Source organism: Canis aureus, chromosome 8, assembly GCF_053574225.1.
Source record: "Canis aureus isolate CA01 chromosome 8, VMU_Caureus_v.1.0, whole genome shotgun sequence".
Classification (NCBI taxonomy): domain Eukaryota; kingdom Metazoa; phylum Chordata; class Mammalia; order Carnivora; family Canidae; genus Canis; species Canis aureus.
The window spans coordinates 54,774,730-54,791,667 of record NC_135618.1 but is presented as its reverse complement, the minus strand read 5'-3'; the positions used below and the strand labels follow the sequence as shown (position 1 = coordinate 54,791,667).

Here is a 16,938-nt window from a genome sequence, read left to right as displayed (position 1 = left end):
GATTTATTATTTTGCAGAATGCCTATTTTTTAATGACTAAATGAATTAATGGCTACTAATAAACAGTTTTATTTATTTATTTATTTTAAATTTTTATTTATTTATGATAGTCACAGAGAGAGAGAGAGAGAGGCAGAGACATAGGCAGAGGGAGAAGCAGGCTCCATGCACCGGGAGCCTGATGTGGGATTCGATCCCGGGTCTCCAGGATCGTGCCCTGGGCCAAAGGCAGGCGCCAAACCGCTGCGCCACCCAGGGATCCCTAATAAACAGTTTTAAAAGACTAAATCTTTTTATTTTTTTAAGATTTTATTTGAGAGAGAGAAAGAGAGAAAGATCACGGGTAGGGGCAGAGGGAGAGAGGCAAGAAGGAAGACTCCCCGTTGAGCAAGGAGCCCCACGCCAGGCTCAATACAAGGACCCTGGGATCATGACCTGAGCAGAAGGTAGTTGATCAACTGACTAAGCCATGCCCTTACTTTATTATTTTTTTTAAGATTTATTTATTTAAGAGAGAAAGAGAGCACACATGCATGATGGGGAGGGGCAGAGGGAGAGGAAAAGAAACTCCAGCAGACTGCAGCTCAGCACGGATCCCAGCCCAGGGCTCAACCCCACAACCCTGAGATCACGACCCCAGCAGAAACCAAGAATCGGACACCCAACTGACTGCCAGGATTAAGTCTTATGTGAGGATTTGGGAGGATGGAGGATGAATCATGAAGGGGGGGACCAGGACTTCAAAGGCTGAGATACATTGGACACAGACATAACCATTAGGGTTTAGAACCAAAAGAAGCACCCATCAAGCACTTAGGTCCATTAAACATCTTCCCAGGACCAGGGTCTGTGCCTGGCGTAGGGGATACAAGAACCAATAAGGCATAGATTCTAATGTCTCCAACAGACTAGTCAAGCAGTCTGTCACTAACTCTAACATGTGGCAGACTAACACTGGGATGGATAAAAACAAGACTCCCTGCAACCATTTCCTTTCTTTCCTACCCCAGGGGAGACTAGCAGCACCTAATCAAGATGAAAGTCTCAATCACAAGGCACTTTGTTTGCCTGAAACAAGGCAACAAACAAACTTTGTTTGCCTTTGCAGAAGTCTGCTTCTGTCACAGGACTCTAAATTCTATAGGGGCAGGACTTGGGTTGTGTTTAGTTATGTACCCATCAGTGCTTAGTACAATATCTGAACACAGCAGGTGCTCAATGAATGTTTACTGAATGGGTACATCAATAAATAAATGAACAGAGGTGCCTGGGTGGCTCAGGTCATGATCTCGGGGTCTTGGGATCAAGCCCTTCATGGGGCTCCCTGCTCAATGGGGAGCCAGCTTCTCCCTCTCCTGCTCCCCCTGCTTGTGCTCTCTCTCTCTGTCAAATAAGTAAATAAAATCCTTTTTAAAAAAAATAAATGAATGAATGAAGGAATGGTTAGAATATAAGACCAGGAAATGAGAGGAGACTGACAGCTCACGTAGGCAAGCCCAACGTTAGTCTAGAAAAACTCTGAGCCTAGGACTGTTGCCCTAGGCTGGCTCTCACAAAATCTAAGTGGCATGTTGCATCGAGGAACCGGCTGCCTTAAAGAGTTAGGGCTGGGCGGGGCACTTTCCTCCTTTCCCCCTGACTCCTGCACAAGGCTGGCTTCTACATCTCTTTCTAGATCCCACCCCTTCATTTACTTTCTGCCCTCCTTTTTCTCTACCTTTAATGGGCGTCTCTTCTTCAAATTTTCTTCCTCTGTGGCAAAACAGTGCTCCAATCTCCTCAAAGTTAAAATAATGAAAGTAATACTCCTCTATAGCAACCACCCCTTCCCTCCTCCCAGAGCCAAGCATCCTGTCTACACTAAGAAGCTTCACTTCCACGCAGGCCTGGAGGGGGAGCCATTCACATTGTACTAGGTGAGGACCACGGGCCTAAGAGCACAGGTCTACAGAACAGTGGGAGAGAAACCCAAGCAGTAGAGGTCAGCTCACCCCTCAGTCCTCTGCTCTCTGGTTCCCAGCATGGTACTGAGACTGGTCAGAGTGTGGTCGGAGATGCCACTGTACTGCCAAGCCAAAGGAGCATTTTGAGTTGTGATCTTGACTTCTCTGCAGACAGGTGGGACAGTTGTCCTCTCCCTTCTTCTCCATCCATGGCTTCCATGGTCCCACTCTCTCTGGTTTCCCTTCTCCCGCTCAGACTGCTCCTCAGTCCTCTCTACTGGTCCCTTCACTCTTGGCTCTTTTATCTTCTCCTTCCTTCCATTCTTTCTAGATGATCCTGCTCAGGTCTCAGATTTTCACTACCTCTTCATCACCCTAAGAACTCACAGCCCCACATTCTCGGCTGAGCTCCAGCCCACCTGCTTTCTCAGCTGGCTCTTTTCCCCATCTCCCAAATCCAAACTGCCAGCAACTCCTATGGATCTGACTTCTTAGCTACTTCCTCAGTCTACCTTCTTACTATCCCAACTGCAACTGTCTTGGTTCAGACCCTCACCTGGACTCCTTGCCTCCATATTACCTTCCCCGTACATATCCAGTCCAGCTGCCAGCATGACTTTTCAGTAGAATGAGGTTCTCTGTACCCTTCATCTCTTCAATACTTCCCCATTCTCACCCCAGAGAAGACATCTCTCAGCTGCATTAAATCAAAATACCATGTTTCATTCCATCTAAAACATTCTGATCTGGCTTTTTTTTTTCTTTCTGGGTTTACAAGAATATGTCAAGGGAAAGTTTTCATACAACGTGGCTAATTCCACTTGTAAATGCACAGAGCAGAGGGAAGGGAGGGAGGAGGAAGAAAAGCAGGAAAGAAAAAAAAAAGGAAAAAAGATGGCAAGAGATCAAGAAAATGTACTTTCAAGAGCCCACCTAAGGTAATTCTTAATGCTCTATGGACCAATGGGACCCACAACTGTGAAACCCTCCTCTGGATTCTGACTATGCCCATGATTGGCTCCAAGAATGCCTGGTTCTTTCTGGCGATGGGCTGGGTCCTTCCAGATACACTGGGTCATAAAGGCAGTTTTACAAACAGAAATTCCATCCCATTGTTAAGCTCTTCAAAATGCTTCGATGCCCCTATTTTACATGACCTACAGGGAAAAATCCAAAATGTGAAAGAGCATTATGAGGCTCGGGACTTAGAGAATGTTTATCTCAAGACCCCTAACATACTTCCCCACTTCTCACTGCCAGACAGCTTATAAATAGCAGCTACTGCTGCAGGTGGGTGCAAGGCAGTGAGTGAGGTGCCGCCATGTTGATTGTGTCTGGCCTGGCCTGCCCAAGAGGCCAGCACCCCATCATTCCCCAATAAATCAGGAGGTCATTTCTCACTGAACTGAAACTCAATACTCCCATCGTTTTCTCCCCTAACCAGCCCCGAGATTGCTCTGTGCTCTTTATTACCTTTCAATGACTTAAGCCCCTGAACTGAATAACTTCATCAAGGTGTCAACCTAAACAGATTTTCCCCATAATGGCCCAACTCTCACAGGTTCTTAATGAAAAATATTGATTCCCAAGGATTAGTTGCAGATTTATGTGTTGGGATGCTGATCTCTCTGTCACCTAGCACCTTATCAGTGGATGAAAGGACCTAGTTCCCCTTCATGGTTTTAAAAAAGCAATCACTGGCTATGTCAAGGGGCAGCTTAGGTCCAGAAAAACAAATAAAATTCTGTGTCTGGATCCCATGGAATACTTAACAGATGGGGGGCAGGGGCACCAAGACACCTGTCTGTCTTCCCTCATTAGCATCTTCTCTGGTTGGGCTCTTGGGGAACCAGATACCAAGAAGCTGGAAGCAAATGTGACAAGCAGCCCTCCTGGTAGGACTGATCCCAGGGACACAGTCTGGAGAAAAGCATGCTGTGTACAGCCTGTCTGGGGCTGAAGACATCAATTGGAAGGAATTCAGCAGCTGCTGTCTCAAAGCGGCATTCAATCAACACCAGCCTAGCTTTGGCTTTGCCAATTCACTCTGTTAAATGTGGTTCTCAGGGGATAAAGTTGAGATCCTGGCACCTAAAACCTCAACAAGCTGCACAGAAGAATCTGTCCCCATCACCTAGAGGTGGCTGGAATGGAATATGATCATTCGTTACTTGGGAAATATCTCTTGAGAGTCTACTATGTGTTAGGTACAGTGCTAGGCACTGAGGACACCGGAGTCAGCAAAATCACCTACAGGTTCCCACTCTCATGGAAAAAAGCAGACGAAGCAGAAAACTATCACAAATAAATGTAGAACTGCAGCTGTGACAAGATGTTCGGAGTGGGGACAGAAGCCTATGAGAAGGGGATTACCTGGCAAGAGAGGTCGAGAGAGACTGCTCTGAGGAAGTGATGGTCAAGGTAGCACCTGAGGATGAGAAGGAATTTGCTGGAAAAGCAGAGATGGTGGAGAGTATTCACGCACAGAAAGTAGTATGTGCAAAAGCCCTGATTTGGAGGGATCCCAGCATCAACTATGTGGCCAGAATGTGGAGAGGTGAGGAGCATGGCCTGAGGGGCTCTGGATAGGCAGGCAGAGGCCCGACTGTGGAATCGAGCCCTATTCTAAAAATAGGAAGCCACCAAAGGATTTTAAGCAGGAGGGTGATCTGATCAGATCCACACTTTGCACAGACCACTTTGGCTTCTCTGTGAAGAATGGATGGAAGCAGAAGGTAGGCCTGGGGAGACAGTGGTGGCCTGGGTAGGAGATGAAGCCATGATGCTGCCAAAGAGGGAGAGATATGGACAGAATCCAGGAATATTTTCGAGGAAAAATCAACAGGCACTGCTGCTGAACTAACGTGAGGTGGGGGTAGGCCGAGGCAAAGCCACTAGGATGACTCTCGGGACTTCTTGTCTGAGCTGCTCCTTCTCTAAAGGGATGACCTCCTCACTTCAGGTCATCAAGGGTTCTCTAACCCTGGGGAATTCCTAGAGCAGGGCTGTCCCTTCTGTAAAGGGACAGATAGAAAACATGTTGGGCTTTGAAAATCTGTCACCCAGCCGTGCTGTTGTAAAGGAAGAGCAGCCACAGACAACAGGTAAACAAATGGGTGTTGCTGCATTCCAATAAAATTTTATTTACAAAACAAGTGGCCAACCCTTCTTCTGGCTGTAGTTTGCTGACCCTAGAGAACCTGCAGGAATGTGAAATCTAGCCTGAATTCCTGGATTCCCTGGTCCCAATGAGCTGGAGTATTCCATTGATTTGGGGTATTCATTCCCAGGCCTGGAAGCCTTGGATTTCCCCTGGGAAATAAAGTAGAGCACTGAGGACTCTGGGGAGCTCACAGCCCCACAAAAGATTTGCACAAAGGGTCATTGGGAGACTCCCAGAACTGGCGCTGGGCTGATAAAATAGATGTCTGGCTTCCCCAGGCCTCCTTGGAGACCCCAACACCCTCCAGAAGGGAAACCCAGGGCAAGTCCTTCCTATACATTTTCATCTGTCCTTGTAACAGAATTTTAGAGAAACACCAGGACACCTAAGAAACTAAAAAATGCTTACCTGTGGGCCTGAGAGTGGGAATGAGACTTTTACATGTATAATTTTTATATCATTTTGATTTCTGAACCATAGGAATATACTACTGAAGTATTACCTACTCAAAAAAAATTAATAAAGGCATTTCTTCATAAAATACACTGTCTCTCTATGGATAGAAACATATCTAGTTGCCTACCCTTAGATTTTAACTACTGAAAAAGACCTATATTTATCCCTAAAGTCACAAGCTAAAATTCGGCAGGGGGGCAAGTTTTCCAGCTGCATTGCACATGGAACTGTGGGTTGGCTGTGAAAAATGAACAAGAGCACCCTACTCTGGTTTGATTCTCAGGTCTGCTCCCTCTAGAAGTCTACTTCCAACCCTCCTCTTAAGTTATTTGGGGTTTTTTGGTTTTGTTTCTGTTTTGATTTATTCATGAGAGACACACAGAGAGAGGCAGAGACACAGGCAGAGGGAGAAGCAGGCTCCCTGCGGGGACCCCATGCGGAGCTCGAACTCCAAGTCGGGGGATTACTACGTGAGCCTAAGGCAGACGCTCAACCACTGAGCCACCCAGGTGCCCCTCCTCTTAAGTTTTTAACAACTCCCCATCTCCAGGTAACAGCCCCCACTTTTACTGGGGGAACCTCCCCTCCCGCATTGGAGAGTCTGGTAGGACTGTCAATCAAGAGGCTCACCCACCTCGGGACTGAGGCTGGAGGGGATCCCACAAAGAAGGAAAAGTCGTAAAAGGGCCTCTGAAGAGTTTTCTGTTAGTTCCTATTGTCTAGATCTTTGGAGCAGCTCTTTCCAAAAGTATGGTTAGTTGACATTTGTTTCTATTTTAATTGTTTTGTTTTATTTGACTAATTTGCCCAGTTTCCATTTTTGTGAGTTGATGCTGAGGAAGTGATCGTGCTTTCCTCTTTCCAACATCTCTCCCGGTGGCTTACAACCAAAGGGCAGACAGGATGGACAAATCTCAGTGAATGCTGGCCCCGAACACCCCCACCCCCCCTTCCTCCCAGGCACCCTCTGTTTCAGCACACTAGAATTTCTACTCTTCCTGCAAACACATGAACTATGCCTCTGTGCTCTGTTCCCCCTTTGTCACCTAAAAAAATTTCTACTAATCATTTGAGGCAGCAGATTAGAGTAGATCAGAGTGCCCATCCTGGTGCTGGTCTAGCAGCCAGTGATTGCTTCTTGAAAAGTCCTGCACTTCAAATATGAGACTGATTAGGCTCTTTTCCCTTGAGAAACACAGCAGAGTCTACCCCAAATCTAGGACCCCCCGAGCTCATTTCAAAGATCTGAGGTAATGGTGTTGTGGTTATGACAGCCCTGACTCTAAGTGTTTCTCCCAGTTGGCCTCCTTCTAGGTCTCAGTTTTGTCTGTAAAATGAGGATTTGAATTCTGCCCTCATTCCAGAAAGGGGCTTATTTGTATATTTAACAAACACCCTGTACTAGACATTGTCTGAAATGCTTTACGTGTCTTAATTCATGGAATACTCATAACACCATAAGACAGATACTATTATTATCTCCATTTTGCAGATGAGAAAAGTGAGGCACAGGGAGGTTAACTTAGTTGCCCAAGGTTGCAGAGCTGGTACGGGGATGAAATTGAGGATTGCATGCAAACTATTTAGCACAAGGCCCAGGAGATAATACATGTTTCATAAAATGCTAGTTACATGGACTGAATTGTGTCCCCCCCCCAATTCATATGTTGAAGCCTTCACCCTCAATGTGACAGTATTTGGAGATGGGGCCTTTAAAAGGATAACTAAGATGAAATGAAGTCATAAGAGTGGAGCCCTAATCTGACTGGTGTCCTTATAAGAAGAGAGACACAAGGGATGCTCACATACAAAAAAAAGACCATGTGAGGACACAGCAAGAAGACAATCATCTGCAACCCAAGGAGAGGGGCCTCAGGAGATACCAAACCTGCCAGCACCTCAATCTTGGGCTTCCAGCTTCCAGAACTCTGAGAGGTACATTTCTGTTGTTTAACCACCGAGTGTGTGGTATTTTGTTATGGCAGCCCTGGTGCACCAATACACTATTGAAGAAGACTCCACCTTATGGTGGAAATCCCAGCTGCTTTTCAAATGCTCATCTGACAACCTTACACCAGGACGTATTCTCCTTCAGGGATTCCCTGCCCCGTTCAGGATAAAGTCCAATATCCTTGGCCAGATACCCCTCCAAGTTCATCTTCTATCATCCACCCAGTCCCATCCTCAGCTCAACCATAATGATTTCCACACCAGGACTTTGTATGTACCATTTCCACCTCCCATGTCCTCCATCCTCTTGTGCCTTCATCCATCCCACCTCCCTGGTGAGTTCCTATGCATCCTGCAAGACCCAACTGCAGTATTTCTTCCGAAGCTTTCATGGAGCTTTCCAGGCAGAGTTGAATACTTCCTTCTCTCTACCACTACCATACCTTGCACACGGTTCTGTTGTATTACACTTGTTACCTGACCTCAGGTCTCTTCACCACCACCACCATCATCATCACTGTCACCACCTCTAACATCTATTGATGTGCTATGTGCTAGGTACTGTGCTTAGCTTAATGCATCATCCTCCTGAAATCCTCATGATGATTTTATGAATTGGGCTTGTCAGCATACTTTAGTTGCAAGAAACAGAAACTGACCATAGATCATTTAATCCACAGGGAAATTCCTGTAAGGAAATGGGGATCAGACCTTCTAAAGTAGCCTCTAGGCTACAGCCAAGGCTGGGAGCAGACAGGGACCAAGGTACCTCTGGAAGCTAGAAAAAAAGAAGCATGTGGCACCTGGCTATCTCAGTCACAAGAGTGTGCAGCTCTTGATCCAAGGCTGGTGAGTTCAAGCCCTACCTTGGATGTAGACATTACTAAAACTAACTAAATAAATAAACTTTAAAAAAAAAAAAAAGCACGACCAAAATAGAATAGCCTGATGTTTAAGAGCATGGGTTCTAGAACCAGACTCTGTGAGTTCAAATCCTGTTCATGCTGCTCACTAGCTTTGAGGTTACACAAGTTACTTGGGCTGTGCATGCCTTGGTTGTCCCATCTGTGAAATGGGGGGATAATAATAGGATATGTCTGATGGTTTTACTGTAGGTATTAAACAAGTATATGTAATTAAAGTGTTTACTACAGCACTGAGCATAGACCACCACGTGGTCTATGGATGTTAGCTGTTATAATTCAAAGTCTTTTGAGATGAATTTGGTTGGGAGGCCACTTTTGTAATTAAATCAAACTTCTTCCTTTAGCCACCACCTTGTCTCACTGCTCAGGATTCAAATCCTAGGTAGAAAGCATCAGAGTATCCCAGGTCGGTTCCTGCGCCTACTCCGCAGCTCAGAGAGAATGGGGTCTCCAAATACTATCCCATGAGCCTACATCAAGTGGGAGCCTACATCTTTCTTTTTATCCCTCAAAAGAAAAGTAAGAGAGTCTAGAATTTAACCCACATATACATGATCAAATGATTTTCAACAAAGGGCCAAGGTAATTCAATGAGGAAAGGGTAATCTTCCAAACAATAGTGCAAACACTATTGGATATCCTTATGTTAAAAAATGAACTTAGACCCTTAACTCACACCATATGCAAAAAATTAACTGGAAATGGACCATAATCCAAATAGAAGAGCTAAAACTTCTAGAAGAAAACATAATAGGAAACTTTTGTGACCTTGGTCTAGGCAAACATTTCTTAGTGTTGACATTAAAAGTACAATCCATAAAAGAAATAGTTGACAAACTGGACTTTGGCCAAATTTCAAACTTTTGCTCTTTAAAAGACAGTGTTAAATACAATGAAAAGACAAGCCACAGACTGGAAGAAAACATTTTCCAAACACGGATCTGACAAAGGACTTGTATCCAAAATAATGAATGGTTACAATTCCATCATAAGGAGATAGACAACCCAATTTTTTTTCATGGGCAAGATATTTGAATGAACACTTGTCCAAAGAAGATACACCAATGGAGTAATAAGTGTATGACAAGGTGTGCACAGCATTAGCCATCACAAAAATGCAAAGTGAAACCACAATGAGATGCCACAACATATTTAGAAGGGCTAAATAAAAAGGATGGATAAATCAAAGGTTAACACAGAGAGTAGCTACAATCTTCATACTCATAGTGGGAATGTAAAATGGTAAAAAAAAAAAAATACTTTGGAAATGATTTGGCGGTTTCTTTAAAAATCACTTAGCATACAACCCAGTAATTTCTCTCCAAGATATTTACTCAAGAGAAATGAAAACATATACACAAAGACATGTATGCAATTGTGCATAGAAATTCATAACAGCCAAAAACTGGACAGAGGATCCATCAATTGGTGAGTGGGTAAAACGGGGTGTATGTCCATGCCAGCAATGAAAGGCAACAAACTATGGATAAGCGCAACAACACAGACCGATCTCAAAACCACAACTAATTAATTAATCAATTAAGTGAAAGACACCAGCCACAGAAGACTACCTGTTGTATGATTGGATCTACAGGAGATTTCTAAAAAAGACAAACTGTAGAGATGGAAACCCACTGGTGGTCGCCTAGAGCCGGCAGTGGGAGCAGGCAACAGCCATACATGGAAATGAGGAAGCCCTGGGGAGTGATGGAAGTATTCTAAAACTGGATTATAGACGTAATTGCGCAATTATATAAATTTGCTAAAAACTAATTGGACTGTACATTTAAAATGGATGAATTTCAATGCATGTAAATTGTGCCTCGATAAAGCTTTTAAAAATAAGCGATAAACTATGAAACCAAAAAAAAAAAAAAAAAAAAAAGAAAAGAAAGAAAAGAAACAAAGAAACAAAGAACAGGAAACCAATGCTGTTAGCTGGGTTTGTAGAGAAGAACACAAACACACACTATCCCATTTGATGCAGTAGGACAGTGAGAAACAGTGACATGCCCGATGTCACACAGCTAGTAAGTCACAGAACCTAGATGTGAACCTCAACTCTTTGGCCCCAGACCCACGCTGTGGACCCCTCCATTGAGCAAACTTTCTTCCCTGTTGCACGACCTGCCTCCAGTCAGCGCCACTGTACATAGGCCCATCATGAGGGACTCTGGCCACATCGCAACATGACCAGAATGCCCATCTGAATGACATGTAAGCAAGAGATACTCAGAGGCCTGATGTCCTCGGACGGTTCATTTAAGTTGTGGTTGTTACTCTCCTTTGAGCGTGGTGTGCTCGGGTTCATTGGGTGCTTTTTGTATATTGCTCATCTGGCAGAGAATTACTACTCTACTCTACAAGTTTCCACAGATGGCTTTATTTTCCATTGCTATTAAATTGGTTCTGAACAAGACATAATTCTTCAAGTGCCTAGTGAGCTCTCTGGGTTTGCTCAGGCAAGATTCCATAAAAATGTAAATAATCGGAACACTTCTGGGATTATTTATCACAACTGACTTGCAGCTGTAAATTTATGTATTAATTTCAGCTATAAGCTTCAGTGGGGAAAAGATGAACAGTTGAAAATAGACTCTCCCACCTAACATCCTCTCTATGTCCCCATTTCCCTTTGGCTTCCAAGGAACATAATGTAGAACAGCCCACATATCTGGGTCTGAAAGACACTGGACAGGATCAGAAAGAAATTAGGTGGCAAGCAAGAAAAAAAAATCACCCCTCAGCAAGCCTCAAGCTGGTCTCTTACCATTCCCCCTACTCTTGGAACTTTAGCCACATCAGCCTTCTTTCAGCTCCTCCTGCTGATTTCTGCCTCAGGACCCTTGCATGTGCTCCCCTGGTTTACAACATTCTTTCCTCCCTTTTTTGGCCTGGCTCAACTGTGCTCATGCTTCAGCTCTTGCCTCAGCATCACAAAAAGCCTTCCATGCTCAGCCATCCACCACACCAGGTCTACTCTGGTGGTAGCATGCCTTTCATCCATAGCACTAAACACAACTGTAATTCCTCACTCTAGTAGGCTTTTTAAAACTTAATGTCTGTCTCCCCTACTCAACCTTTAGACTGCATAAGGGCTGGGCCCATGTCCTTTGTTCCCTGTATCCCCAGAGCCTGGCACAGGGTTAAAGATGAACATGTGCTGAATGAATTGACAGGTCCGCTTAAGAGTAGGAGAATATAGCTGGGCTTTCAGGGCTCTACCCCCACACACTCAGATCCCTTTATGATTGTCTGCACACAAGCACAGGTGTGCAGCACCAGGTGTGTCCTCGCTCAGCCAGGACCTGTATTTCCTTATCAGAGGACTGCTCTCATTTTGCCTGAGTTTGCCAAGATCCTGAAGTGGCCAGGAATTTCCATTTAGGGAATTCCCTTTAGCCCTCAACCAGCTAGTGACAGGTAAGGTACGTAACCTCACCAGCTCTCATCTCTGTGGGAAAACTGTCAGACGTTACCTGTACTACTTGTAGAGCTCCCTTGTGGGACTGAGCCATGCTGACATTCCATGGGATCTTGCTTGATGACACCACCCTCTTCTTGCATCTTCCAGTCCTCATCCCTCTTTTCCACTTCTCTACCAGTGTTCCCTGAGAACTCCTGATAAATCACTTTATACAAATCCTTATCACAGGGGCTGCTTCTGAGGAGCCCAACCTAAAACAGAGAGCATGCTGCTGCTGGAAAAGTTTCTCACTGTGCTGTGATTAATATCATAAATTTTAGTGCATGAAAGCACTCCAGCCAGACCATTTGCTGGTTCAGATGAGGATAGGTCCTGCCAGTAACTCTCTAGCTGGCAAGAGTCATGTCTATAAAGAGAGAGCATGAAAACTCTCCACTTACCAATCTTCACCCTATGACCCAGTTCCCCACTAAAAAGGAGTTAAGGAGGCTTGCCCCTGGCCTCCCAACCAAACTGGATATGGAAGCCGGCTGGCAAGACTGTCTTGAGGGTAAGCCAAGATCATCTCTACCTACTTCTTCTCCAGGGTTTCAGCTCAGGCCAGGCCGGAGCAGGACCAAGCCTGTGAGTGGGGAGGAGGAGACCTGTCTGGTTAGAGGATCTTAGGGCGAGGAGAGATGCAGGCTGTTAAGGTCTGTGCAGTAAGGGTGCCTTCAGCTTTAGAATACACAATCAAAATAAGTTTAATAATGGAGCACATTATTGAGGAATTTCCAATAAGGCAAAGTCACATGGTGTTCCGAGAGGAAAAGATCAGGGGAAACCTACATAGATGGGGTTGGTTGAAAGACCTAGGAAGTCCATTAAATTCAACACTAGAGAGTTAGCTACATTGAGAAGTACACCCCCCCCCCCCCCACGAGAGATGCCCATGTCCTGATCCTCAGAGCCTATGAATCTATGACTTCCCAGGGAAGAATGGACTTTGCAGATGTGACTGAGTGTAGAACTGTGAAGTAGGGAGATTATCCTGGATTAGTCCATAGGGCCCACTCTAATCACAAGGGTCCTCATGAGGAAAAAGGGAGGCAAGAGAACAATAGCTGTGACAAGGAAAGCAGAGGTCCAAGTGATGTAGCCAGCAGCCAAGGCATCCAGGCTGCCTCTACTTCTGGAAAAGACAAACAGATTCTTCCCTAGAGCCTCCAGAAGGAGTACACCTTGATTTCCACCCACTGAGACCCATCTGGGACTTGTGACCTCCAGAACTGTTAGATAAGAAATTTATGTTATTTTAGGCCACCGAGTTTGTGGTTACAGCAGCCAGAGGAAATGAATACAAGCACTGTTACACAGAGGACAGTTGTGTACAAAGTTCAAAGGCAGTGGCCTTTTAGTGTTACTGAGAAATATGAGGGTGACCAGTGTGGCTGGAACCCAGTGGGCCCGACCCTATGACAAGATAAGGGGTAAATGGGCCGCATGAAGTGGGCCTTAGAGACCACCGTAAGAAGTTTGGATTTCATTCTAACATTGGTGGGAAGCCATTAAAATTTTTGATATCATCTAATCTGCATTTTTCCAAGATCACTGGCTGCTGCATGTAGAAATGGGTGGGGAGCTACATGAGGACCAGAAAGAGAGGCACAGAGACCATGAGGGCAGTGGTCCAGGCACCACAGAGCGAGACGGTGAGACAGTGATGGTCCACATCAGGGCAGTGGGGATGCAGGTGGGAGAAGGCTGCAAGATATATTTCAGACACTGATTTATTGGCTCTGAAAAAAAAGCAAATAAAATAATTTGGACATCGTAATGCCAGAGGCCCTTCCATCAAATAAGAGCCAGCTTTTCAGAGACCACATGTTGGCTCCTGACAGTGACAAAATGGTATCACCACAGAAGTAATCCCAGAGCAGAGACTTGGAGATGTTCCAGGTAGAGCAGAGAGGAGTAGAAGGAGAATGTATGTACTTTCCTAAGTGTCCAGCAACAAATGACTGCCTAGTAAGAAAGAAATTTAGCCAAAGTGCAGAAGGATGATCTGGCCACACTGTGGACCCTTGAGAAGTCAGATGTTATTTATAGGGACAGTGACTTATTCTCCAAAACAATTCTAAAGTCCTGACCTGAATTCCATGAAAACCTCCAGTTCAACTTCCAATTTGAAGTTACAAAAATAAGCATGGATCCTTCAGGAATTTAGATTTGATGTGAAGTATATCCAAAGACCTGCCAACAGATGTTACAGCATCTTAGAAATGTTAAAGACTTGTGCCTGCTGACAGAAGTGTTAAGTAGAATCAGTGTTCAGGATTTTTTTTAAGCTTTTATTTATTTTAGAGGGAGAGAGTGAGCATGAGAGGAGGGGCAGAGGGAGAGAGAGAACCTCAAGCAGACTCCATGCTGACCACAAGGCCCAATGTAGGGCTCAATCCCATGACCCCAAGATCATGACTTGAGCTGAAACCAAGAGTCTGATGCTTAACTAACTGAGCCACCCAGGCACCCCTGATTTTCTTTTAAGCCAGGATGAAGGGATTATGCTTGTCCTGGGGTGACCTTCCTGAGTCTCTTCTGTTCCTCACAAGAGACAATAATCATATTGATTCTAACAACAAACCATCAATAAAGCTCACATTTCTTGAGCACTTACTATGTACAACAATCCTGTAGACCTATTATTACCCCATCTTAGATATGAGGAAACTGAATCTAAAGAAGTCAAGTCATTACCAATGTCCTACAAAGGAAGGAGTGAAGATGGGTCTAACTACAAAATCAAATTCTAAATTTTTTAAAAATTTTTATTTATTTATGATAGGCACACAGTGAGAGAGAGAGAGGCAGGGAGAAGCAGGCTCCATGCATGGGAGCCTGACGTGGGATTCGATCCTGGATCTCCAGGATCGCGCCCTGGGCCAAAGGCAGGCGCTAAACCGCTGCGCTACCCAGGGATCCCCAAAATCAAATTCTAAACCACAGATCTGCAAACTATGGCCTGAGGGCAAAATCACATCTGTCACCTGTTTTTGTAAATAAAGTTTTATTGGAACATACCCACACCCATTTATTTACGTACCACGTATGGCTGCTTTCACACTCAAGGCAGAGCTGAGTAGTTGCAACAGAAACCATATGGCCCACAGAGCCTAAAATATTTATGTGGCCTTTACAGAAAAAGTTTGCCAACTCCCGTTCTAGATCACACATTACACTGGAACGTTACCTCATAATGCATTCTCCTACTCCTTCACTCCACGTCCACAAGTTAGAACTTATTCCAGAGCACTGAATAAAAGATCCAGGATCCTTCCACTTCCCAGATGCCTCCCACTCCCATACTTAGTGTGGCAAGACCCCCGGCAACCTTCCTCTTTGGCCTGCTCTGTGTTGAGAGGAGGGTAGGGTGAGGACTCCATTACTGCAGGCAGGATCCCTGGTGCCTTTTGCCTCCAGGACCAGTTCCACACATGAGAGAATGAGCCAGAGCTCACTGGGGGACCACTCACTCCAGGCATGGTTTTTTGAGAAGCATGAATGCTATTTATGAGACCATTTACTCTTCTAGCCAACCATAAAGTCCTGGTTTTTTGAGAAGCATGAATGCTATTTATGAGACCATTTACTCTTCTAGCCAACCATAAAGTCCTGACTTCTAGGAGTTCTATGAAACACCCTTAGCATGATTTCTATTACATGAAGACTTTCCATGGGGGGGTCAGGGGGTGGGCCTCCTAGAAAGTCCTAGGAGGTCTACTCAGCCAGAGGGAAGTAGAATGAGGATGGAAGGGCAGGGGTGCTTCTGACTATCTTGTAGCCCTTCCCTGAAGCCAGTGTAGGAATAGAAGCAAAGGGAAGATGGGAGTCGGAGTCAGAAGTCAGTCCTTCCTCTCACTGGCTGATAACTATACCCACAACCCATGCTAGCCTTAGTTGCCCTACCTGGTTCCTTCACTCCAGCTTCCACTCCTCTCTGATTTTTAAAAGGTTATCTTTGCATCATTTGTTTTCCACTTACCATCCTTGCTGTTTGTTAAGGGATACACATTAAGTGTCTGTTCCACTTACCTAGTTCTGAATTCTTGAGCCCTGCCACCTTGTTTTCATTGTTAGAGCTTTGTAACACATTATTGTATCTGGTGTTTCGAGTCCGTTGTTAGGACTCCTTTCCCACATTGTCCTCACTGGACCACAAAATTATTTTCTTAGGGTAGTAAACAATGTAAATTCCATGTGTTAATCTGTAGGCTAATCTTGGAAGAATTTAAATCTCTTTAGGCTCCTATCCAGGCAATTGATACATCTGTTTATCTAAACCATCTGCATTGCTCAGTAAATTTTTATTTTTGTTTTTTAGAGAGACAGAGTGGGCATGCACACACGTGTGCATGAGTGAGGGAGGAACAGAGAGAGTGGGAGGGAGACTCTTAAGCAGACTCCATGCTAAGTGTGGATGGAGCCTGATGCAAGGATCGATCTTAGCACCGTGAAATCATGACCTGAGCCAAAATCAAGAGTTGGCTGTTAACTGACTGAGCCACCAGGAGCCCCTCAGTAAATTTTTATAGTTTTTTTCATACACTTCTTCTCTTACAGTCTGGTTATTTTGTTGTTGTTGTTGATATTGCAAATAAGACATTTAATAATAGCTTTCTTATTGGTTATTGATTTTTAAATGTCTATGTGAGATCCAGCCATGTTCCTGAACCATCCTATTGACAATGTTCTAGTTCTCATGATACATCACTTATGAATGATATATTGGTCTCTTTCTTTCTCATGGTTGTACTTCTTATCTCTGTAATATCATATAGTTATTGACCAAACATTTCACAACACATGAGTGTATGGGTCTGCTCAGGCTGCCATAACAAAGTACCACAGACTGGGTGGGTCAAACAACAGAAATTTATTTTCTCAGAATTCTGGAAGCTAAAAGTCCAACATCAAAGTGTCAATAGGGTTGGTTTCTTCGTAGGGCCATTAGAGGAAGATCTATTCCAGGCTTTTTTCCTTGGCCTGCAGATGGCCACCTTCCCTGTGTCTTCTATGTCCATTTCCTCTTCTCAC

General features: G+C 44.6%; 1 long non-coding RNA gene across 1 annotated transcript in view; it reads right to left on the bottom strand.

Moving 5' to 3' along the window:
- The window catches only part of LOC144318131 (uncharacterized), a 62,503-nt gene extending 47,450 nt beyond the window's left edge, over nucleotides 1-15,053 (bottom strand). Inside the window, exon 1 of the long non-coding RNA XR_013383971.1 lies at nucleotides 14,948-15,053. This is a non-coding gene — a long non-coding RNA (uncharacterized LOC144318131). The remainder of the gene's footprint in view (nucleotides 1-14,947) is intronic.
- Between the last annotated feature and the right edge of the window lie 1,885 nt (nucleotides 15,054-16,938).